The sequence below is a fragment of the Eptesicus fuscus genome, chromosome 18 (assembly GCF_027574615.1).
Source record: "Eptesicus fuscus isolate TK198812 chromosome 18, DD_ASM_mEF_20220401, whole genome shotgun sequence".
NCBI classification, from domain to species: domain Eukaryota; kingdom Metazoa; phylum Chordata; class Mammalia; order Chiroptera; family Vespertilionidae; genus Eptesicus; species Eptesicus fuscus.
In genome coordinates, this window is record NC_072490.1 from 7676956 (window position 1) to 7703697 (window position 26742).

The following is a 26742-nucleotide window of genomic DNA, read 5'->3' on the forward strand; positions in this document are numbered from 1 at the left end:
AAAAACAAAACAAAACAAACACAACAACAACCGGTGATAGCACATCTACAGATCTCCATGGATTCGAAAACAGTAGGAAAATTTTGAGCCGACAAGAACAGGTCTGCTGCCCGCAGTCCCTGCCCGGGCTCACCATGTTGCCTATTAACCGAAAGATCAAAAATTATCGATTTCATGGCGCTTCGTGCTCTGGAAAGAAAGGTTACTTTAAAATTTGCATTGTGTAAGAAATGAGTTAAAAGAATCTCTATCTTTTTTTTTTTTCTTCCTGAACACTTTGGAATGTGAAAATGGCTTGTTTTCATCTTATTCACGATTTACTATAATTCCATTATTTTTAGCAGCTGGAGTCCAGAAATGATTTTTTTTTTTTTTTTCCCAATGAATTTTAGGATTTTGCCGCAGTATCCATCTGCAGTCCCAGAATCCTCGGGTAAGTTAATCCTTCTTGTGATGGGAAACGCCTTTAACCTTCTGGTGAATGAAATATCTGCAACCATTTTGAAATTTTTTAATAGAGAGGGGTGTGTGTGTGTGTGTGTGTGTGTGTGTGTGTGTGTTGGAGGGGTATGTCTCCAAAGCATAATTTCTTAGCAATTGCAGCGGTATCTGTTTTAGTTCTTAGAGACACTGAGAAACACACACCGTTGTGCTCTTTGAATATCATGGATCATGTCCCCATTGCTTCCCCTTCACACTTGCTAGGGTAGCCATTAACGTGTCCTTTAGCATGGCAAACCGTGGTGTCAAATCAGGGAAGGCCTGGAGAACACGCAACTCCGATTACGAGGACTGCGGCTGGTATAACGGGCGGCCATGAGTGGTCCCTACCACTGCTGCTGCCACGGCCACCACCGTGGGCATTGCCTCCCGCCACCTTCGCCGCCCCCCTCCTCGCCCTGCAGCGCACACCAGATGCGAGCTGCTGTCCGTGCGGTGGCTCTCCGCCGAATTTGCCCAGTGGGTTCCTAGATGACTTGTGTGTGCGAGAATAGCCGACCATGTAGCCTGACAAGAGGTATTTACAACTCCTTAGCCTGTTCAGCTGGAAAGAAATCAAAAGATAAGACCGAAGCCTGAGATGATGTATTGCAAATCAAAAGTTCCAACCCATAAATAGCCCCACTTGGTGGACTGCTAAAGGAGAGGCTGATCCTGATTGTTGTCCAGTGTTTGCAGGCTGTCAAAAAGAAATACATTTAACTGGCGTTCTTAGAGAGTCGGGGTTTATTGTTTATAAATGCATGGAGTCATTATGTAGTTACCTTTCTGCTGGGAGAGGATTCTTCCCAAGGAGATTCGACTATAGCGTCCAGAGGAGACCACACCCTCCTTGCACGGCTTTCTACTATTTGTTTCCTTTCAAGTAGGGTTGAATAACAATTAATAACAATTACAGTTATACAGTAATTTAAGGGGCCTAATCAAAAAGAGCCAGTCAGCCCTGCCCTGGTGGCTCAGTTGGTTGGAGCGTGTCATCCTGCACACCACAAAGGTTGTGGGTTCGACTCCTGGTCAGGGCTCATGCCTAGGTTTTGGGTTTGATTCCTGGTCAGGGTGCATATGGGGAGCACCTGATCAGATGTCTGTCTGTCTCTCTCTCTTTCTCTTTCTCCCTCCCTCTCTCTAAACCTATCCTCCAGTGAGGATTAAAGGAAAAAAAAAAAAAAAAAAGCCAGTCATCCATTTTCTTCTCTCTATAGGAAGCTCACTGTCTTAGTGTTCAATAAATGTTTAATGAATAGATTTAAGAGTTAACTATGCAAAAAAAGTGAATGGGCCTTCTTTAAAGTGCTGCTGGCTGGATTAACGTTTCTGTCCAAAATGCAGACGCCATCTGGGCATTTGTTTTCTTTGCCTAAAGGTCATTTGAACGCGTGTGCTTTAGAGAACGGACACTTTCTGTTCAGGTTCTGTGTAGACGCTGCTTGATATGCCAGTGGCCTGAGAGCATGATAGTAATACCGCCTCTGCTCAACTAGCTGGAGGCACGTTTGGTTTCTAGGAATAAAGCCTGATATTAAGAACCATTTGTCCTTTGCATTTTCACAAAATGGATTAACTTATACCAAACCCAAGTTTGATATGAGAAAAAGGCGTAGAAGGATAACCAAGTATTTTTTTATGAAATGCATTGCCCAAGGCCAATTTTTTTAAGAATAATTTTTACAAAATCACTTATTTCACAAACGCATCAGGTATTTTGATGTTTGTATTTTTCATTAGTTTAATGACAGTAATTGCCTTCATTTCACAGAAGTTATTAATCTCATATTTTTGGTAAGACAAGTGGAACAATTTCTGTTTTTTGAGAGAAGGGAATAGAAATTCTGAACAATTGGTTTAATTCAATTAATTTGTTTTTTGCTAGTCACTCAGTAATTCTTCAGTACACTTAAATTTGATGGGAAATCAGCTTGCTGCATTGTTGCAAATTTTACATTTCCCTTTATAATGTGTGTTTTCTTAAAGCATGACTAGGGATTTAAAATTCTTCATTCCAAATTTAGATTAAGATATCTAAATCACAGAGAAATGTTTCAATTATTTTGACACCTAATGAGAAATACAAATATGGAAATTTTCATTCTATAGATGTTCTAATAATGCAAATATTTCTTAACCAGTTTTAACAGTGTTCCTTATTAAGCCAAAAGAAAAAAAAAAGAAAAAAAAATCCCCCAAACCAAGAAAACCCTAACAGACACAAAAACTGAGCATAGAAAAAGGAAACATCCGTATCAAAAATCTTCAAATATTGATTAATCAGACATCTGATTTTAAACATACGACTTTAATAAAATCAACTGTATATTCTTTGGTTCTGTGTATGAGAATTAAAATTAAGGATCTGGACCTGGAAATATTACTTACACTTTTGAAAACATTTATATTAGAAATACTCCTTTGATGAAATGGCTTTTCTGCTCCATCTGTTTGAATCATGGCTAGCCGAGTTACCCACAACCATCGGCCACACTTCCAAAGAATTACTCGCAAAGATACAAATGCCAAAGTCACTCTAGACAATGGACCTCACGGAACATCATCTTAGTGTGTGGACTTTCTGCCACTGCAGAGACTCACGTGTGCTGTGGTGATAGGCAGCAGTAGCCATCGCCACTGTACATAATAAAATATCTTTAAGACGAGAAAAAAAGAATTATTTGAAGAGCATGTTGGTCCTGCAGCATTAGCTAAGCCTACAACTACATGTCTACTCCACGAAGGAATGAGTAGGTTTCCTGCCTGTCCCTGTGGATAAAGACCTATTGTTTGCATGCATTAATTACAGGGATAAAAGCCTCAAGATAACTTTCACTGTTGCTTTTTGTACTCTCTCCGTTGTTTTGGAGAAGAAGAAAAAAAAAAAAAAACAAGCAAAAAGCAACAGACTAAAGGGAATCAGTAATTGTCTCAGCTTTGACAAATGCCAATCTTGCTGGATTACGATGAAGACATTTCCAAGGGAAATGAAGACCCAACTTCGGCCTATGAAAACGAATTAGAAAATGTTTTTGAAGAATAGAAAATTACTTAAAAAAAAAATTAGAAGCTGCCTAATCGCTAGCTCCTTCCATACACAACAAACTTGGATTTCTCAAAAATGCACCTCCTCCAAAGAAAAATCTCCCCCCCACACCAAAAAAAATAAAAATATGTTGATTCTTAGCACAGTGGCACCAGATAAAAAATGGAATCTACAAGAATTAGCCCAACCACAGGGCTCTAGAGCTCGCCCATCTCCACCACTCATTGATTCACAGGAGGTACTCCTAAGGACTTGTTGAATTGCGGGCTGAGCGCCCATTCTAAGCGGAGTTCACAGCCTTCGGGAGTGGGGCTAGCAGGTCAGACCGCTAGGGCCCTCCCAGGTGCAGGCTGAGCACCCAGCTGGGATGCGGGACCCACGATCCGGGCCGTGGGTGCGGGGGGTGTGCAGCTAAGGCAGAGCCACGTCCTGCAGGGAGCGTGTGGCCCAGACCGCAGCGGCGACGGGAGCCCTCACCCTCCGGAGTCCCCCCCACTAGACTGGCCGCGCAAGGAGCCGGGCGGGCCGCGAATTTCCGCGTCCTCCCAGGACTTGGGGCGGCTCCCTGCGCGGCCCCCCGAGGATCGGGGCCGAGACGTCGCCTCCCGGGGGCCTGCGGCCAGCGCGCAGCCAGCTCCGCGTCCGCTCTCACGGTCGGGGCACACGCGCAGGGCCGGGGCGTCGGGGTCGGGACAGTGGAGAATCCCGGAGGCCCCCCCTCCCCCTGGGCCCCACCAGGGACCCCCCCCCCTCGCCAGCTGCCCCTGGTTCCCAGGGCGGGGCAGCCGCGGGGCTCCGTGGCGGAGGCGCGTCCCAGGAGTGCGCGGGCGCCCCGCCCGGGCCCGGAGCGGTGGGACGGTGACCGCGACTCGGCAGCTCCGCGGCGCGGGGACTACTTTCCGGCCCCCGCGCCCCGCCCCTGCCCTCGCGCGGCGGATCGCTCCGCGCGGCCGGCGGCGGCAGGATACAGCGGCGCCTGCGCGACTTATAAGAGGTCCTTGTGCGGCGCCATTTTAAGCCTCTCGGTCCGTGGCAGTCGCGTTAGACCGGCTCCGGCAGCGGAGAGCGAGGGGGAGGCGGAGACGGAGGAGCGTCCGAGGAGCAGCGCCAGTCCCCGCCGAGCCGCCACCGCAGGCCGAGGACGCTCGGACGCCCGTGGCGGGAGGAGCCTGTCCCCCTGAGGTGCCCGGCGCTCCTTTCCTTACCCTCCGGGGCTGCTCCCGCTCCCTCTTCGGAGCCAAACTTCGTCGCGGGCGCGCGGTCCCGGCGGTGGCTGGGAGCCGGGCCCGGCGCCGCTCGGAGGCCCGGAGTGGGGAGCGGGCTGGGGGGCGCCTGGGAGGGGCCGCGCCCGGGGAGGGGGGTGCGGAGGGCGGCGACCGGGCCCGGGTTCCGGTCGCGCGGCTCCTCGGGGGCCCCGGGGCCGCCGCTTGCGGGGAGGGGGCGCCGCGCTCGCGAGGGCGCGCGTCCTGGAAGCCGGGCTGGCCGGCGCGGGGGGCTGGGGGCGGGGGACGGTGGTTTCCGTCCGGGGCTCCGGCCGCGGCCGAGTTTGGGGGAGGGACCCTGCGCCTCGGGATGCGCCGGGGCCGGAGTGGGGGGCGGGGTGGGGCCGGGGGCGCTCCGCCTTCCCAGCGGGGAGTTGGGGGTGCGGGCGCCGGGCCTGGGACGCCACCCCAAGTCCCCTGTGCCGTGGGGGGATGAGGGCCGGTCAGTGGACTTTTTCCCTCCAGATGCCGTATTTCGGGCGTAAGGACGGATGGTGCCGAGTATCTGGGAGAAATGTTAGTGTGTCCGTCCGTGCCCTGCCCGGTGTGAGTCGGGGCACCGGCGCTCGTTTAAACCGAAGCAACTTTACACCTGAGGCTCCCGGGAGGAGCCGCCCCGTGAGTGCGGCCGGGGCGATGCGGCAGGAGGGCTTGCACCTGGGTTTTCGGGGGGCCGTTTGCAGGTGGGCGACGGCGGCGTGCGGTGGACGGAGTCCTCCCGGGCCGGCGGGGTGGGTGGGTGGGTGGGTGTGAGGTCTGGTTGCAAACCAGGGCGGGGGCGACTGGCTTGTGCTGTTTTCCTCGTCCAGCGAACCCCCGGGGTTCGGCCTCGGGCTGCTTCGGGAATTTTGTGGGTGGAGGTGACGGATTCACAGAGTCTCTCCCAGCAGCTCGGCTGGATGCGGAGAGGAGAGCACGTTGGCTTTGCGGCGGAGTGGATTTTTTTTTTTTTTCCTCCCCTCGCGACGCGCTTGGCGAAGTGAAATCCAAGCGCTGCAACTTCTTTCCGTGTTTTGTCCGGGGAGATGGGACCCGGAGCGGAGGCTCTGCAAGTTCCGTTCTCGCCGCCCGCCGCGGAGTCCGCTCGGCCTGAAAGCCAAGCGGCGGCGGTGGCGTGTCGTCGCCGCCGCGGTTTTCGGTTCCCGTTCGCAGGGGGAGCATTGTCTCATACTCTGTGTCTTCCAGACATCTGTGGTCTCCCCTCCCCCCGCCCGGGAGCGGTGAATGGAGGGAGACCGGCCCGCTGGTATGCAGAGGTCGGCGAGAGGAAATCGAGGAGTGGTTTGAGTGAAACGGGAGCTTTGTGTCGTGAATAGTGGCGGCTTAGGCTAGACTTCAACTTGAAGCGACGGCTCTCCTTTGATGAGAGTCTAGGCTGGTGTGTTTCGGATCGCCAAGTTATTAAGTATTTTGTCTGGAATTTAGAAAGCTGCTCTGTTATTGTCACTTGGTGCGCATTCAGCACCTTCCGACGTCTTCTTGTTAACGAGGCTTCGTTCTAGGAAATCTGAAGCAGGGCTTGAAATGCTGTTTGCATAATGCTGCTGTTTAGTGACTGCTCAAATGAGGGACAGACTTACACTTTGGAGGCTGTTTTTTTTTAAGTCTGAGCTGAGGCTGCTAGTACACTCGTTTTACTTTTACACTAAAATCCACAAAATCTGGATTTGAAAATGTACCATTAAGGTTTATTTGATGATATTCTTTCACAAAATGCGATTACCTTGCACCCAATATTCATCACTTTGACCATGTCTTTGTTTTGAAGGCCACATGCAAGGACAAGGCCCTGAAGTGATTGCAAAAGTAACTTGAAAAACTTGCAGAAGACCATTCTGTATGATTAAAGGAATGCTGAGACTATTTAAGTCTGAAGTCCTTGCGGGGAAAATAAAAAACTGCACTAGGAAGTTTAGTGTAGCATGTAATTTAAAGTCCTTGTCGAGTCCCCGGCCTGAGACTTTCCCAGAGATCAGAACAGCATTTTAAATAGCTTTCAGGAAAAACCAACGTTGTAAAAATAAGGTGGCTAATTTAAAAAATGAAGCTTTAAACAACAGTGTTGATGGGTCAAGAAGCATCTAAAAGTTTTCATTCTTTTGAACTCATCTGACTACTTCTTTTACCAAGATTATAATGTAGAAAAATATGTATTTCAGTATTATAACTTAAACTGTGACTAGAGCTTCCTATTGTTAATAGTGGTCATTGGAATAAAAATTGTCCATATAAGTGAAGTTCTGTTTTCATAGGTAGTTCCTTCCTCTCCCTCAGCAAATTTCTCAAAGGTATTTTGAGGTGTGGTGTATCGGAGGAGCTATCTGCAGATAGTCTTTTTTGCTGTTGGGAAAGGTGGGAAGAAGAGTGTGAGTATGTTAAGACTGTAGACATGGAAAATTCAAAAGTTTGAATAGATCTCTTTTATAAGTTATAAGTAGCTGTGAAAACAAAACCCCAGAAATGGACTGTATAAGTATAATCAGCCAATTGAAACTTTTGTTATTGAGGAAACAAAACACCTGTTCGGTCATAACATGAATTGGTTTCTCTTTCATGGTTTACTCATTGCTGATAATCAATAATTGTAGATGACTAGGAGGTAAATTTTATTAAGCTTGTACTTTGAGCTTGGTTGGAAGCATGCTTGATTGCTAACCCAGGGCAGAAAGGATGAATGCGCAGGGCAAACTTCTAATAAAAAGTATTGCAACTCTTCTGTCATGCTACATGTTGATTTGTAGTACTGTTTTTGAAATAATTAGTTGTATTACTCTGGGGGGGGTTTGGTATTCTTTTTCTTGGGAATACACTGTTTTTGTTGAAACAGCTTTACTAAAAACATTTTTATGCCTTTGAAGTGGTGTGTAGTAAGCACAGACTAGGAGCTGCTGCTTAGCATGTAGCTATTGCCTCTTACCCTCATTGAGGGGATCCTAATTTACAGAATCGGTGCTCATTCTCTAACAGACTATTGTTTACATAATACTGTTTTAATTATGAGTGTGATAGATTAACTAGGATATTGGGCTAAAATAAATATATACTTAATCGCCATAAAAGGGAAGTAGGTGATTTGTGTTAATTGAAAATTAGTAGGACTTAACGCATATAGTTTTTCATCATGTAAACTCAGGAGAAAGTTCTTTATTTCCTTGGATAACTTAAGAATGCTGCTTTTGTGTTTCATGCAAGACTGAGCTTGACTTAGTTTGAAACTTAGATCCGGCTGTTGAGACCTAAACCCTGCTATCCTTGAAGTATGTTTATAATCTTTCTCCTGAAGGAAAAAGCAGCTTTTGAAAGAGGAAATCAATCACATTAGGAATTCTTTTTTTAGAATCTAACTACTTTTCTTTGAATTTTTAAATGGTGGGCATCTATTCTCTTACGTGATATTTCCCAACTCTCAAAGTCTCTCAAACCTGATGGCAGCAGAGTGAGAAGTGTGTTAGGGCATGTTTTTATTGCATGCTTTGGTCATGTTGAGTGCCCTCCAGTGGATATAATGTAATGCTTGTAATTTTTTCCTCCTAGTAAGTTTGTGTGGAATATATTTATGAGTAGTTGTGAGGAGAAAGCATCAATAAGGAACCTTTTGAATTCTAGAATAATTTATTCATATCAGTATTTATTAAAAGGTTGGCTTGAGGAAATGTCATCTAAGCCAATATTTGCAGCAGAAAGGTCAAAGTAAAATTAGGGATTAAAATTTTATTTGTCACTTTAATAGGCAGTTCAGCTTAAATATATAACAAACAAAAAAACTCAATATAATAATTTGGGAGTAAAATACAATGTTTAACCATGTTAATGAATTATAGAAACTAAAATTCTCAGAAAAAGTTAATGAAGTGAATTACTAATTTGTGTAAAATGAGTTACACAGTAAAACATGAGTCAGTGCTCCGCTCGTTTATATTGAGGAATATATGTCTGTATTAGACTAGATAGAAACAGCCAGTTGAATCAGTTAGAAGAAAATGCCCTAGTGACTATAGCATCTCATTTGTATGGAATTGTGGGCTATGGTGCACCACTTGTTTTGTTTTAAATAATAGTTTATTCATTTTTAGAGAGAAAGGTGGGGGGAGAGAAACATCAGTGTGAGAGCACAACATTGATAGGCTTTTCCTGCATACCCCCTACTGGGGATGGAACCTGAAACCTGGGCTTGTGCCCTTGACGGGGAATAGAATGGGTAACCTCCTTGTGCACGGGACAATACCCAACCAACTGAGCCACCAGCCTGGACTTTTAAGTTTTCAAAAAAAACCTTTCTCCATGGTTCTGTGTTAAAGCTCTTGCTATTTCTATTAGTAACATTATTTTTTGAAAATAGTTGTCTCAAATTGGGTTCTGATTCTAAATTAGCCTTTGGGAGTCAAAGGGTCATTTTATGAAAAATTCTCAGTTTAGATTTCTTTTTCTTTGTTATATGGGCAGTTGAAATGAAATTTAAAAGTTGGGAGAGTAGGGAGGGAAAATGAAGTGTTGACTGCGTCATTTTGCTCTTGGAATTGAACATCATTTTGTGGAAACATTGATGATGATCTTTGACTAAGAAATGTATTATATATATTTTTTAACAAGAAGGCAAGAATGTCTCAATTGTTTTATGTAAGTGGTTATCTCAGAGTGGATTGTGGTCCTTCATAAAGGATCGTATTTGAGTAATGTCCAAGTTGATGCAGCCTTTATTGTTGAAGAGCTGTTTTAATTTTCTGAGTTGAAGAGCTGTTTTAATTTTCCAAGATTTTATGAGATAGCAAAATGGATTTGAAAGTTCTTTAAAAATTATGGACATACATAAAGCTTATTGACAGAAATTCTACGTATAAGGCAAGCATTTTATTTATTTTGAAATTGACTTCATTAATATAGCATACAACAATTTGACATTTGTAAATGACTAAAGTAAGATTGCTTTCACAAACCAGGTAGGATTGACCTTATGTTACAGTGGGAATGGCTACTCAGTGTCTCGGGCCAGGCAGGTAGGAGATAACTAGGACTCTGTTGATTGCAACAAATTGGAGAGCACGTGTCCCAACTAAGCAGCCAATCTTTGGCAGCTCCTAGCCATTGTGTGGAAATGCAGTTCATGTTGCTACATCATCTGGGTTTGTTCCTAAGAGAAGCAGGAAATCCAGGTTAATGTGCATTGCTTGATTTGCACATGTTGGTGAATGAAATTCAAGTTTTAGGATGTTGTTCAGCACAAATGAAATACTATACCTATTGGCAGAAAGATACTGCCAGTTTGTAACATTTGGAGTTCATTTTTTAAATAATGTTTCTAATAAATGACAGGATAATATGATCCTGTGGATTTATATAACTTAGGAAATAACATTATTAATAATTCATGTTCAGGCATTTGGAAAATGCCTTGTATCAATCTATTAAAGATTAGGAACTTAAAAGCAGGTTCATATTAACTTGTTTGTGAAATCTGGGGAACCTGCACGTTCAAGTTTAGGAATTAAGATGATTGGGGTTAAGTAAAAGGAGGAAGAAATAACAATTTGTTCATTACTTGATCATCTTAAATATAGTTTTTATAGTCATTTTTTAAAAAGTGGTCTCAAACTTAATCTGTGAAGACACTTAAAATGCTAGACAAATGCTTGCTGTGTATATACCATCATGTCAGTCTGAAATTTTATTGACATCTTTAAATCATATTCTGGTTTTCAGCTGAAGTCTGTATTTCTAAGACAAATTATTATCAGACTAGATCTGAAATTTAAAAGCCAAGTTTAGATAATGAAAAACGATTTGAATATAAATTTTACTTAATGACATATTGCCATTTGGTCAGAATAAATTTATGCAGTCAATTAAATAGATTTTGGTTAAATCTTTTGCTGCTAGAGCAAAGTTTTTCATTTTTAGAGTTATAAGAGTTGGGTGTTTAAGTGGACTGGAAATGCAAACTGTAGGCCAACACTGGTTTTAAGAAGCATCATCTGAAACTAGTGTTACAGGCTGCAGCTTTTCCATGATACGGTGTAGAATGCAAGCAAAACCAATCAGTGGACTTTACACAAAACATTTATCCCAGAGGCGCTCACCCCCTCACCTGTCACACAATTCTCTTGTAACTTGACGGAGGTACTGAAGTTTCTTGTAATATTACAGAAATTTCCTGCCTCGGGTTTCTTTTGAACTTGAAGTGTCTCCTCCCTGTCCCTGTTAACAGTTTGAAAAGTGTGAACAGCTGGAAGATGCTGGGGTGAAACTGCTTCATAGCATATCCCCTTTGCTCCCCTCTTTATTTCCAATTTATCAGTCCTCATGGTAGACAAACCATATCTATAATTTATAAATCTTCACTAAAATTGTCATGTTTTTAGTTGTAATTTCATAATTTGCATGTTGTTGGACTGACATTTTCTTTTTAACTGATTTGTAACAGGTGTGTTAAAGCAAGTACAGTAAAACCTCAATAAAACAAATGCACATGGCTGGGGCGTGGCTTAGCACATGTGGGGACATGGGCCAGCAGGTGTTAAAACTGCTGCAGAAAGCTACTCCATGAGACAACAGAGCCAGTTACTACTCTCGATGCAATGTGATCCCGTGCTAATCAGAGAACATTATTTATGAGCGGTGACTGGGATTTAAATATGTAGACTATACTTGTAGATACATAATATTTGTTTATGGAGGCAAAATTACTATAGTGTTTTTTTCCAACATATGGCCTCTTCGCTAAAATTTGTTAAAAATAACAGTGAATTAATAATAAAAAAATAACTGTCGATTTAGTTATAAGCAAGTCTTGTTTAAAAACATTTAAAAATTAACAGGGTGTTAATTTTTACATATAACATACCGACTTGAAATTTAGTCTGTTAGATCTGAGGTCTATTAAACGAGGTCCGAAAAATAAAGGGTTTACTGTAGTTTAAAAAATTTGGAGTGGGGAAGATAATATTTTTAATCTAAGTTCTTTCATATTTATCAGTCCTCATGGTAGACAAATCACATCTATAATTAATAAATCATATCTTAAATGCTGGTAGCTGATCTGGCTAGGAAGTCAAAGATGTACAAAAGCTGAAGGGTTTAAGAAATTTCTTTTAACAGTGTTTTATGGTAGCTGAAATAATTGTGATATATATGTTCACGTGTACGCACTGATCTGTACATTACCTATATAAAGATGTGAGAAGTTAGATTTACTGCAAAAATTTCTTGGGAATTTAATTTGAAGATGATTTTAAATGATTGTAGTAATTTACTGCTTAGAGGGGTGTGGTTATAAACTGCCTCCCCTTCCATTTAACTATAATTAAGTGGTTTGGGGGTAAGGGTGTAGGGAGTGAGTCTGTCTTTGAAGTTTTGCATATACTCAATGAATGACACATGTATAAGGGAGGGACAAGGGTTTCTTGAAAATATTTTTTAATCCAACTAACTATAGGGGTTTCCAAGTAGGGTTCCATTCCCCTATGTAGAAAGTGCTAAGGTGGAAACCTGAATTCTTTTCTGAGTTACTGCAAGAATGTAGCAATGTCAAAATTATATCTAGTAGTTCATTTAGATACAAAAGTAGACAATGTTATGTAGGAAACATAGTATGCGGACATAGCACTGTATAGATAGATACATAAATTTAGTCTTCTGGCATTTTGCTTAATTTTAAGGTTCATTTCGTGTTTGTTTTTAAAATATATTTTTATTGATTTCAGAGAGGAAGGGAGAGATAGAAACATCAATGATGAGAGAGAATCATTGATTGGCTGCCTCCCGCACACCCCCTACTGGGGATGGTGACCACAACCCAGGCATGTGCCCTTGACCAAAATCGAACCTGGGACTCTTCAGTCTACCGGCCAATGCTCTATACACTGAGCAAACCTGCTGGGCGATTTCGTTATTTTTTTAAGTCCAAAGATTTTATCTGTTAATTGTCCTCTGTAGGTCACTATTTCTTGTCTTAATTCTGCTGTTATTTTTCCTGGATCCTGAATCAGAGTGTCAGCCATTCTGTTCCCCACAGAAAGATAAATAACATTCTAGAAGTTCAAAGGCTTAGAAGTCCGAAATACCAAAAGCCCATGGGTCACTCATGACGTAGCATAATGATAGTTAAAATAGTATTGTTGATAAGTCAGAGCTGGGAACTAGTTAAGTTGGATTTTTTTTTTGGTAAGAATACTTATTAATCATGCTTGAAAAAATCCCTGACTATATGGTAAAGGGCCTCCAGTTTCTCCTACTGCCATTACACCTCAGATCATATTACATTTCTCTAGAAAGCTCTAAGAAAGACTTTCTCTTTGCTCCTCAAGCTAGTTCCCTTTTCCCAATCAGATGCTAGGCAGTAACTCCTTTACTTTCTTATTCTCAATCTGCATTGAAGGTCCATCTTTATAAATGGAGGAAGTATATTCTGGTCAGAGGCCAGTCCTGATCTATGTGTTTTCAAGGACTTTGTTCCTTTTGTTATTACCTTGCTCTTCTGTATTCTCCTTACCCTCTAGATTCTATTATCCATTGCTACTTTGGTCTCCATCTCCCACCTTTTATCATCTCCTGAAATCTATTTGTTGTTTTTTCCTAGAACTCATAGTTGTCAGCAAATCCCTTTTATTTTCAATCAAGTCTGGGAATGTTCCATTCTCTTACTTGGTCCAACTAGAACCTAGTCTCTCCCCTGATAATGCTACTTCCCTTGCAGCTCTCAAGTGGTAAATGTTTTCTCTTCATGCATACCTTTTTCTGCAAAACCAAGAGGTAAAGAGTCTTCTTTGTTCCTCATTGTCACTTCTTGACCATTCTTTCCCAGATATTCAAGCTTTGACTCTTATACCTTCCAATTATATCACCCACTCCCCTGGATATTTCCTTCCTTCCTTGAACACTTATAGCTCCTAGCTTTATTGTTGTTTTATTTCTGTCATAATTCTTGGTTCTTGGTGATTTCAATGTCCATGCAGAGCACCACTACTCAAAATGTCATCTGGCCTGTGAACTGTTTGTTACCAGTGTGAATTGCTATAAGGGATTTGTGCCAGAATTTAAAACACCTATGTCACTAAGTTTAGTTCATTAGTTCACCTGGTTCTTCCTTTTTTCGCCCTTCCTTCCTCCTTCTCTCCCCTCCATCCCTCCTCCCCTCCCTCTCTGTTGGTTGTAAGACTTTTTTGATGAAGGAGGCAGTCGTGTTAATTTATAATATGGCATAAGCTCATTAGGTTGTTATTGTCTGGCACTTTGAGTAACATTGATATAAAAGACCCTTCCAATATTGTGGCCTCTTTTCCTTGATTTCTTTCCTCCACTGATCTTACTATTCATGCTGATTCAACCACACATTCCCATTGTCATATCCTAGAATACTTGGACTTTTACCAATAACTCCTCCCCTCTCTAATCCCATTTCAAGTGCCCCACTCTCTTATTTTTCCTGTAAATACTTCAATTCCAGCAGTCCAACCCCACTGGAACCTATAGTCTGTCTATCCACCCATCTAAGCTTTTCAGGATCCCTCACTTCAACCCAGCTGAAATTTCACATTGAGTCATAATCACTTTCTTATACACACTCTCAACAACCTGTCCCTCCCTGGCTTCATGCCCAGAGGTCCCTGGGCTATATTAGTTTACCCTCTTTTATTACTGTACTTTTTTCTCTCAAACCTTCCAACACCTCCTCCCTCGTTCTCACTCTCATGCCACTGCTTTCTATTTCACTAAGCATTTTGAATAGGAAGAATTCCTGCACACTTCCCGATATGTGACTGTGTTCGTAACCTTCTCCTCTGTCACTGTGGATGAAATGTAGTGTTCCAAGATAAGGAGAACCAAAATGTAAGCTCAAAAAAGACGGATTTTTGTCTGTTTTCTTCACTGTTTTATTCCTAATACTGAGAATCCTGGCACATAGTAGTTGATAAAGTAAATGTGTTGAGTAAATGACTTTTAAATCTTAGCACCTCATTGTGGATCATTCCCAGTAGCATACAAATATATTCTACTAGAGGCCCAGTGCATGATTGAATCATGCACGTGTAGGGTCTTCGCGGTGGAGCTGGGTGCCTGTCCGCTGGTGGCCCTGGTGCCGGAGCAGATAGGCACCCAGCTCCCCCACTTTTGATGGTCCGCAGCCGCTGAGTCCCGCCCCCTGCGCCTCTCAACAGCAGGGTAGCCCCCCTCAGTGGCAGCGGATCCATGCCTCTCAATGGCCGGATAGGCCACCCCGAGTCACGCCCCCAGCCTCCTGCCGCCCAATCGTGGGCGTAGTGGAGTGATGGTAATTTACTCTATTATTAGATAGGGTCTTCCCTGTTCACCCATTTTACTTGATCAGATTACTCTCTTATTTGGTTTGTGGCACTTAGTCATAGTTGCAAGTAATGTTTGTTTACTTGCTTTTCCTACCCTCCTCTCAGGGACTTCTCCTGAACAGTGTCCAGAAGTTATAGGTGCTCAATAAAGGTTTGTTGAACAGGTAAAGATTCTAGAACTGGGCAGCCTTTGTTTCCCTCCATCTAATGCCCATTTTTTTCTCTGTTCCCTTTACAGCTTGAAAAGGATATCCTATGGAATGGTCTCTCTGCTTTCTGTTTTTGCCCCCTTTCAGTTTTTTCCATTATAGCAAAAAACAAACAAAACAAAACAGCTTTTTAAAAACTCAAATGGGATCTTGTGATTCACCTTAGAACCTTTTCTGGACTCCCAGTGGCACTGAGAATAAAAAAATGCATTTCTTGCCAAGGGCTAGAGAGCCTGTGTGATCTGCCTATTTTCAACCTTAACCTTATTGCGCTCACCCTTTCCCACTATAGTGCCACTATAGTTGAATCCCTCTGTCTCAAGGTTTAGTTGTTAAAAGATGATCAGGTCTTTCATGACTCTGGGCTTTTTGCACATACTATTTCTTATTTCTGGAATGTTCCTGCTCATTACATACTGGCTCTTTTGCATCCTTCTTCAGGTCTCAGTTTGAAGATTACCAACAACCTCAAGAAGCCCGTGGGGGCTCTAAGTTAAGACCTTTCACTTGTTCATGTGTCATTCCACTCCCTTCTCCCACTTGTTACTAATACACGTATCGTTTTTTATAATTGTTTATTCAGTTGTCTGTCTCCTTATCAAGAATACAAGTACCATCTCTGTTTTAATCACCACTGTATACCCAGAATCTATTATACCTCCTCCTGTCATGTGGCAGTTGCATAAACATTTGTTGAATAAATTAATGAAATCTGTACATACATTGCATTTATGCTATTGGAATTGCTGTGTCCTGGAACTATTGAGTAAATAAAGGAATTGTGGGAAGGCTTTTTGTGGAACAGAAAATCTCTTTTGACTAATATCAGAATTTAGAAAATTGGGGAAAACAATATCACCACAAGGGTCACTCATATATAGCGCCAGGTTATGACTCATTTATTGGTGTGTTTTTGGAATCACATTAGAAGAGAGATTTAGAGTTGTTCTTGGAGTTCTTTGTATTGAGATAATGAAAGCAGGCACATTTTGAAAATAAAAGCTTCCTTGCCAGCTAGCTCTACTTTCTGAAATATTCCCATTACTCTTCCTAAATATAAGAAAGCCTCATAATTATGAGGCCTACTACTATGGTAAGGCTGTCAAAGACAGTAAAATTCTCTTTGTGAGAGTAACAAACTTGATAACGCATAGTGGAGGACAGGTTGTTGAAGATTAAGTAAGACTCTGTTGTCTTAATGAATAGCTGCTTCTAAAGGAGCTGGTGCTGGGGTTACTCTGGTACCAGGTTTTTGGTTGTTTTTGGTTTTGTTTTTTTAAACTTAGGTTACTACTGTTATATATAGAGTGGATCATACGGTTTGTCTAAAGTTTTGCCGGGGTAGCCATGTCAGCAATATGTATGACACTAAAAAAAAAAAAAGCAATACCAGCCCTAGCCAGTTTGGCTAAGTGGATAGAGTGTCGGCCCTTGGACTGAAGGGTCTCCAGGTTTGATTCGATATTAGGCATGTATCTCAGTTGCAGACTGGATTCCCAGACCCTGGTTGGGGCACATGCGGGAGGTGACCAATTGATGTCTCTCTCACATCAGTGTTTCTCTCTCTGTCTCCCTCCCTTCCACTCTCTTAAAAATCAATGGAAAAATATCATAGGGTGAGGATTAACAAAAAAATAAAATACAATGCCAGGGATATTATATTTACTGATATAATACCATGGGGATGGAGCCTAGTCGTGTGTATTTTTTAAAGTTACATTAGATTTATTGGAAGGATCTGGTCGCCAGTTTAGAGGGTTCTTTAAGCAAGCTTGGAAATCTTTACAGTAAACGAGTAGTCCTCTTCATGTGCAGTGTTGCTTTCTGTGGTCTCAGTTACCACGGTCCAAAAATATTAAATGCGGAAATTCCAGAAGGAAGAGATTTGTGAGTTTTAAATGGTGCACCCTTCTGAAGTAGCGATGTAACCTTGCGTTGTCCTGCTCCATCCTGCCTGAGACATGAGTCACCCTTTGTCCAGCTTAACCACTCTGTATACTCTCCCTGCTTATTAGTAACTTAGTGGCCATCTCAGTGATCAGATTGACTGTCACAGTATGGAGTGCTTGTGCTCAAGTCACCCTAATTTTATTTAATAACTAGAGGCCCGATGCACGAAATTCTTGCAAGACTAGGCCTTTGCAGCCCTGGCTTTGTCCGGAAGGTTGTCGGGAGGGTCGTTCAGCTGCTCGGCTGCCGATTGGTTCATTTGCAGATTACGCTTTTATTATTATAGATGGCCCTAAAGCTCAAGAGTAATGATACTGATAATTTGTATATACCAAAGAGAAGCCATAAAGCGTTTCCTTTAAGTGTAAAAACGTGAACGTTCTCAGCGTAATAAGGAAAGAAAAAAATTGTATTCTGAGGTTGCTAAGATATATGGTAAGAACAAATCTTATATGTGTGAAATGAAGGAAAAAGAAATTCGTGTTGGTTTTGCTGCATCTCAAACTGAAAAAGTTGCAGCCACTGTGAGTGATAAGTGCCTAGCTAAGATGGAAAAGGCATTAAATTTGCAGGTGGAAGACACAGACAACGTGTTCCGAATGATGGCAACTCCTTGGGCCAGAAAGCATTGAGCCTATATGAAAACTTCCGCAAGGGATCCCCTGAAACAGATGACACCAAGTAATGAATAGGTTTGGAATGAGAAACAAAAATTATTGGAAAGACTGTGTCTGTCGATGAAGAAGCTGCTGCCACATTTCTGGCAGAGTTGAAGTTTAGTAACACTCTATGGTTTCAGGCATCTACTGATGGTCTTGGAACTTATCCGTAACCTGCAGATAAGGAGGGACTAAATCCTGTATTGAGGCCAAATTCTGGTTTAGCACTCTCCTGGTTTTAATGGCCTGGTATTTTCCGCAAATACATGATCTTGATGTGGCTTTCGTATGCCATTTGTTCTCATTTATTTTTTACACAAACCAGTTTTTTAAAATACTGTAGAGAAAAGGTATTTGACCTCTCTTGGTAATATGTCAACCCATTTAAAAACCCTTTTGCTTACTGGTCTTCACATTTAGGTTTAATGTACTTAATTAAAATATAAATTAACTTGCCTTTAGTTGGTTTTCAATGAAAGTATGTATTAAATAGATGAGGGGATTGGCCAACTATTGGCCGTGGTTCACCTGTTTTTGTATGGTCTGAGAACTAAGAATGGTTTTTATGTTTTTTTAATTGCTGATAAAATATCAAAGGAAGGATAATATCTCATGACACATGAAATTTCAAGGAATTATATTTGCAATTTCAATGAATAAAATTTTATTGGTGTGCATAATTGTGGCTGCTTTGTACTATAATAGCAGAGTTGAGTAGTTGCAACAGAGCTTATGCTCTACAAAGCCTAAAATATTTACCCTCTGGCTCTATACAGAAAGTTTGCTGACCTCTCTTCTAGATGAGATACTTTTTTCCTCGATGAATCTTTCATGTTCCTAAAGGCACTTAGGAAGTATCTTAGGTTATATGTAATTGTTGGCTCTCTAATTCATAATACCGTACTTTCCGGCGTATAAGACTACTGGGCGTATAAGATTTTCCTGGGTTAAAAAGTCGTTTTATACGCTGGAAAATACGGTATATTGGACTATATTGATGGGATTAGATATATTGGACTACCGTATTTTCCGGCGTATAAAACGACTTTTTAACCCAGGAAAATCTTATACGCCGGAAAATACGGTACATTTTATTTGCTCTGTCTACTTTTTGAACATTTTTCTTACTGGTACATTCAGTCCCTCAAATATTTTAAGAGCTTTATATGTGCTCAGTACTTGGGAAACAATGAGGAACTAAAGACATAGTCCCAGCCATCCCAGAGTTCATTCATTGAGCTTAAAAAAATTTTTTTTTTAATGTCAGCGTTCTTGGTAACAAGTGGAGAAGAGGAATGTCATTATTATGGGATATAAAGCAATGCATTACTGCTAGAAGTCATTTGAGTCCCTGCTATTAATTCTGTCTATAGCCTAAACCTAGAGATGAACATCTAGAAACTTACTTGAAATAAAATCTTAACATTTTCTTGGCATAATATACTCATGTTTGAAAATTCTGCATTTCTTGTCAGCAGTACCACTATAACTAGGCACAAAGTAAAAGTATGGAGTTGGTAGTCATTCAAATCTTAGTAATATACTAGTACATATATGTTTGTTTTTGTGTGTGTTTATGTGTTTTTGCTGTGGTCACTGCTCAGAGAAAGTAGTTCTTTAATAGTACATACGACACTTTTATCTAAAAATTGCTAACTCTTCTCTTGGATATATCTGCAATATTGACTGTTAAATACTATTTGCCTGTAACTTTTGGGGGTGTATGATTTGATTTAAAAGGGCACATGACTGAACTAAACAGACCTGGGTTTGAATTTTAACTGAGCGGTTTATTAGCCATACTCATATATTATATACTCTTACATTAACTGCTGCTAGTCAGTTTTTCATCTGATAATTTGGGAAATTATCAGCAGGGGAAGATTCAGTAAGATAACATTAGGCTTAGAACTGAAGTTGCTAGGCATTTAATTGTGCCACCTTGTTTGATATGTCAAGGGCAAAATTAAATGGTTACCTGATATTACAAGGCAACATCCTAAAATTATGCTGTAAAAGATACTATTTAAAACAATATAAGTGATATGATGAGAAGGCTGGCATTGCTTTGTAATGCAGCTGATTCTTAGAATATGGCCACTTTACTAGAATAAGAACTGAATGAAAATCTATGTAAATAACTAAAAAGTAGGGAATCTATAAAAGTGTAATATGCAAACCGAACGGCGGAAAGCTGAACGAACAGCAGAACAACCGTGCAGAGACCATCCAGATGACCTTACGTACGAAGCTGGGGCTGCCAGGGCTGAGCCCTCTTCACGGATTTCGTGCATCGGGCCTCTAGTTCATTGATATAATTAAGTACAGTGGCATTTGCCTAAATATCAAAAACATTGCAATGAATTTTATTTCCTTACTTTTAGAAAACATTGGTTATTTTTTAAAGAATAGGTTCTTTTTTCTTTTAGCAATTTGTTTTTGCCTTGAGGTGTACTAATCATTGGCTGGGTAGTTTTGCAGAAAGTCCATTTTATAAGTCACTTAGCCTTTATGCTTAGGAACATTTCCTTAATGCTGTCTCTCAGTGTTTGGCTAACATATAATGGGGCTAAATGATATAAAATGTTTTCTTAGACATGTATTTCTAATATCTAACATTCTATCCAATTGATTCTGCATTTATATGCAAAAAAACCTCTTAAGAGTATGCAGATCCTTTAATAAATATGTGTTGAATATTTTTTCAGTGTGCCCTTTTTCATTCTTTTTAATGGTTACATAGTGATCCACTATGCCCTCTCACCCGGATGATTTACAGGAGCCTCCTAACTGGTCTCCCTGCTTTGCTTTTGCTCCTCACGGTCCTTTCCCCCCCCATACAGATGCTAGAGTAAACTTGAAAAAGCCCAAATCACAGGTCATGTTACTCCAGTGGCTTTCCAGCACACTTTAGATTTTATTTTACATCTTCATTGATATGGTTCCCACCTCTCTTCATGGTTCCTTAACTTACTACACTGGTAACCTCTTAGTACCTTTACGAAACAGCTCATTCCTTCCTTTGCACTTGTTCCTGCATGGAATGTTCTGCCCCATCCTTACCTGGCTAGTTCCTCCACCTCTGCTCAAATGTCACTCCCTCCCTCATTACCCACTCTACCTAGACTACTAGCCCTCCTCCACCACCAGTCACTTTATTCTCACCTTGTTTATTTTCTTCACAGTAGTTCCCACTCTTTAAATTGTCTTGTTTTTATTGCCTTACTCTCCAACAGTAGAATGCAGACTTTACTAGATGTATAACCTTGATTCTTTCTCTCACGGTTATTGCAATGCCAGTAACAAAAGATGATTAAATACTTTTTAAGTGGATGAATATATATTCTACTCAATGGATAAATTATTTCTTATTCATTCCCCTGTTGATAAGTATTAGGGTAATTACTAGCTTTTTCTCTATAAATGCTTTACTGTGCAGATGTCTTGGCATGATTCTGTAATATTTCTGCAGAATACATTTCTATTATAAAAATGGTGTGTTTTTTTTAAAAGCCAAAGGGTATTTACACCTACATTCAATGAATAGTGCCAGCACACCCTCCAAAAAGTTTCTGCCAGTTTCACTATATCCTTATCAGCTATGGGCATCATTAATCTTTTCCATCTTTATCAGTCTGATAAGCAAAAACTACATGAGTTTAAACTCTTGTGTATATTTATTGCTTTTACTTTTTCTTTGAAATGATGTTTCCTGCCTTCCCCAGCTGTTTTTTCTTATATTTGTCCTCAGATGTGTGTATACATGTGAATATTAGCCTTTAATCTTATTTTACATGTCTTTTGTCCAGTGTGGCATTTTAAAAAATTTTACTGGATTTGTGACTCTTACTCTCTCCCCTCCTGGAATTTAAAATTTTTACACACACACACGCCTGCCTTTTTGGTTTTGAGTTTCAAGTCATGCTTATATTGGGCTTTTGACCATAGTTTTATTTATGTATATACCACCCTTGTTTGTATATATCATATTTTATCTCGTTTATTTTTTACATGTAAATATTTGATTAGTATAGGTTTAATTTTAATATTGTAAAGTACGATGAAAAAGTAATCCAACTTTCTCTCACTTATTGAAATATCACCTTTTTCATTTATTAAATTGCCATTTTCTATCTGGGTGTTTTCTGATTACTATAGTTTTTTATCCATTCCTACCCCACTACTACTCCTCTTTAATTGCTGTTGCTATTGATTTATATTTTGTGTCAGTATCTGATACAGAATTGGTTCCATCTCATAGTTGTTTTGAGTCTTTTTTTTTAATTACCGTCATACCTCCATTCTAAATGTATTTCAAAATCACTTACTCCTAAAGAAATCTGTTAGTATTGTTGGGAGTACATTGAATTTATAAACTAAGAGAAAACTGACATCTTTATATAGGACAAAATTTTCTAGTCAAAAAGATGTATCTTCATTTAATCTTGTATGTACCTTTTTATTGTTGCTATTTTGAATGAAATCTTTTTGTAATTACATTTTTCTAACCTGTTTGTATTTAGGAAAGTAGTTTGTATATAATTTAACGGTTGCTTTTATTAAAATGTAATTAAATTATGAACTGTTTTCTGTACAGCCTTTATCACACTGTAAAATCCACATACAATGGGTATAAAGTGTCTTTAAAATGTTGAGTTGAGTGTTCTCAGCTTAAAAGTATTTAGCCAAGCATTATTTTGTGAACTCATTTTGAGAAACAGGATTCTCAGTTCCAAGATGTGATAGCAACAGATCCTCCCACATAGCTGTATAGCTTTATAAAATACATTTGTAGCCTGTTGAGCCTTCTATGACTGTTCCCTTTTTAGGGAGATGGAAATATTTTACCCTCATATTTGAGACTCAAGTTTGTAAGGTTTAGCTGATTTAACAAAAATGCACATAAAGTACTCATGTCTTTTTTTTTTGGTAACTCCATTTTGTTTTATCTGAAATGTTGATATATAGCTATTTTCTTACTTTCATTCAGTTATTTTTGCTATGCAAAGTATAGAGAATAATGTCACAAACACCTGTGTACTCACCACCCATATTAACAGATGTAATTTTGCTGTATTTATTTGATGTTTTTTTAAAAAAAGCAAAAATTGCTGAAAAGTTGAAGTCATCTTTAATAACCTTTTCAGCCTTATTCCCTTTGCCCCCAAGTATTAGGAAGTTAGTATGTATTTGTACTTTTACTACATATAACATGAATTGTTGTGTGTGTCTTTTTTTTTAACCTAAAGGGCATAAAATTATATTTGGAAATTATAAAAATGTGCCTGTGTAGAGAAAGGCTATTTGGTATGTACGTTAAAGTAGCATGTGTTTTAAAATATTAATACAACCTGCAGAAAAACTGTCTGCTTTTTGTATAAAGTGAAAGTTTGTGTGTGTTTTTCTGAAGGATCAGGACTATTTTAGGATTGTGTCACTGATCATAAATTCATTGGTGAGACTAACAGTATATCATAAATGTAAAGGGTATTACCGTAATCTTAATTATTTTAAAGAGTAAAATCATATTCTCAGACATACACAGTTGGCCTAAATGTGTTATATTAGTGATCATTGAAGAGAATTCTTGAGTACGCCCTAACTGGTTTGGCTCAATGGATAGCGTGTCGGCCTGTGACTGAAGGGTCTGGGTTCGATTCCGGTCAAGGGCATATATCTTGGTTGCGGACTCGATCCCCAGTAGGGGGTGTGCAGGAGCAATTGATTGATGTTTCTAATTCTCTACCCTACCCCTGTTCCTTCCTCTTTGTAAAAAAAAAAAAATTCAATAAAAATGTGTATTTAAAAAAACAGAATTCTTGAGTATAACATATACATATACTCCATAAAAATATAAAAGAAGAACATCAAAAATCTGGGAAGCCAAAAAGCTACATATATGTAGCAAAATTTTTTAAAGCATTTTATTTTCTCAAAATTCAGAAAAGCTTGGAGTAGGGTGGTGACATATATATTAGATGGCTGACAGAGCTATGAAGAAGTGTCTGAAATAACAGTTGATGCTGATGAGCCCTTGGTAAGCTGGCCAGGGGTACAATAATGCCTTCTGTGAAAATTGTATCAGTTTATGCTCCAGTATTTTGGAGCTATGTATCAAAGGCCTTAAAAGTTCTTAGCCTTTAATCCAGTAGTTGAAGCAATCCCTCTGTGAGAGAAATTAAGAGAATTATTTGTATTGTTCAGCATTATTTGAATAGCAAATGAAATGGGGAAGGACAAACTAAATATTCAAGAAGTACACATCATATGCTATACTACAGATAAGGATTTTATAAGGGTCTACAACACATGGAATTGATTTTTATATTAAAAGAATGCCTAACAGTAAATTTAAATACCAAACATATCAAAATGTCATTGACTGCATATCATTATGGTAATGGCAAAGGAACATTTTATACTAAAAATATATATTACTTTATGGATAAGATAGAGAAGAGAATAAAATGAAGAAAGATCATTTGGGGAGCATCCTAATCCTTTCTAGCTATAGACAGTTCATGATTCTAATAGTCATTTTGCACCTACATATTGAAAGACAATGCCAAAGGCATCGATGTTAGATGTTTTGGAGGAACAAAAGTATTATTAGATACTAGGGGTCCAGTGCATGAATTTGTGCACAGGTGGGGTCCGCCTGGCCCGCCCCATCAGGGCCTGGCAGGCCGGGGGGCGGGGGGCACGGGAGGTTGGCTGGCCAGCTCCGCCTCTGATCTGGCCGGTTGGCTGGCCACAGTGTGTTTCATATGTCAGTGACCGGCAGTTCATATATATATATATGTTGTTGTTTTTTTCCTCAGTATTTTTTATTGGCCAGTCTAGGAAGACTCCTCAGAACACATGCAGAGCTGAGGAGAAAAGTAAAGGCAGAAAGGAAACTAGAGTGAGTTATGACTTAAAAATTAAGAACTTATTTAATCCCTGAGGATATATCAAAAGTTTATTATGCTCTTGAACTAGAGTTGCATATTTTTACTTTAAAGCAGAATAAACAATTGGCTTTGGGTCTTCCAGTGCAGATTATTGGAAAAGTGAATTTTTGGCAAGAACTGCCAGTATAGAACTGGAGTTTTTATAATAGAGCTGCTTTGTTTTTATACAGCAAAGTTACTCCCAGTGAGTAATGCTTGAACTTTTTGAAATCTTAGGTAAATCAGGTAATTTTGTCTTGATGGGAACTGGAGAAGTAACTTTAGTTTGAAATCTATCTAAAGTCATTCTGTAGGAAGGCACAAATATGGCATGATATTAATAGTTAAGTATAGGTGATGGGGTGTTCATTATACAGTTGTAGCTACTCTTCTGCATATTTGAAAATTTCCATAATAACAGAAAAGAAAAACCTAGCTTGCTTAAGTGTTCCTATTAGAAAAGCTGAAGGAAAAATTACTCATAGTAATACTTTGAGTAAGGTATGGTTCAGGATGAACTTACTATGTAGATATAAATTATTACATATAAATGATATATTTTTTAAACCTTTACAGAGTTTAAATCAGAAATAGAAAGCTGAGGTTTGAGGTTTTCTTTACAAAAATATATAATTGAAAGTGTATGTTTAAATAGCAATTATTAAAAATAAAAGGAAGAAAGCCTGTGTCCACTACCTCCTTAGACTGGATAAGGTAGCCATCGTGGCACCCTCTTCCTTTTTCTAAGCACCACTTGGTGGTGACAAAGCTGGCAGAACACAAAGATTCTGCAGTGGTCTGTAGTGGTCACATCAGGGAACATTTAATAAGTCATATTTTTTAAGCATTTCCCCCCTTTATCGTGATTGGTACTTAATAGATATTTCTCATTTTGTTTCATAATTCTTTCTGGAATACCTATTAGTTGGAGCTTTGATTCCCTGCATCAGTCTCCTTATTTCTTTTTCATATTTTGTGTCTCTTTCTCCTTTATACTCTAGGAGAGTTTTTTTTTTTTTCTTCAGCTTCAGTTATCTATTGAACTTTTTGAATTTTTAATTTATTCTCTCCAAACTTCATGAGAGTAATAAATTGAAACATTCTGTTTCTTTCCCTACCCTACCCCTATTTTTCAGTTGTCTAAAAAAAAAAAAAAAAAAAAAAAGTCAATTTTTCTGTTGGTTTTTCTTGAACTTTTTCTTTGTTGAAGGTTTTCAAGCCTTGGTTAAATGGGAGCTTTTGTTAGGCCCTTAGTGATTGGCAGGGTGTAGTGGAGGGTAGCTTGGCTGAAAGCTCTGGAGGGGAACCATGAGGAAGGCTTTCTATTGGGGCAAGATTCTGCCTTGGTTCTCTGGACAGTATATTTAATTTCTTTAGTGGATAATTCTCAGGTTTTTTTGTAAATTTGAATTTGTCTGTAGAGCAGGGTAGGGAATGAGTTGGTATGTACTGTTGCTTCGGTAGATCTTCATTTTCACGCCTACTGTGTACTTCCCCTCTGAGTGACACCCTCCCTCACTTCCTAAAGTTGCAGTGAAGCGCAAAAGTAATTTTCATGTATTTTGCATAAATTTTAAAATGCTATAAAAATAAGAGTATTGAGAAGACCCTAACATACAAATGGATATTGTAAGTTTTGAACAAGAACTTACTTTTTTCCATAAAATCATTACAAAATCATGGGCAAGTTACTAGGTCAGCCCACATAAATATGGCTAAAACATGCTGCTTTTGCAACACTATCAAGGAAACAATACTATCAGTATTTTTTCTTTGAAGCCAGATGTACCAAAGGGCTTCTTAAATAGCTGCACAGCCTATACATGTGACTAGTTGGTTTCTGAGCGCTGTGGCATTGGCTAAAGGAGGAGCTCAGTATAGAACATGTTTTAAATGCCCT

At 39.8% G+C, this 26742-nt stretch overlaps 1 protein-coding gene across 2 annotated transcripts in view; it reads left to right on the forward strand.

Annotated features, from left to right (window-relative positions):
* Window positions 1–4537: 4537 nt before the first annotated feature.
* Window positions 4538–26742, forward strand: part of CTNNB1 (catenin beta 1) — a 37070-nt gene continuing 14865 nt past the window's right edge. For both annotated transcript variants that reach the window (XM_054708045.1, XM_054708046.1), the window contains exon 1: window positions 4538–4714. The gene's annotated coding sequence lies outside the window, so the exon portion shown is untranslated. The remainder of the gene's footprint in view (window positions 4715–26742) is intronic.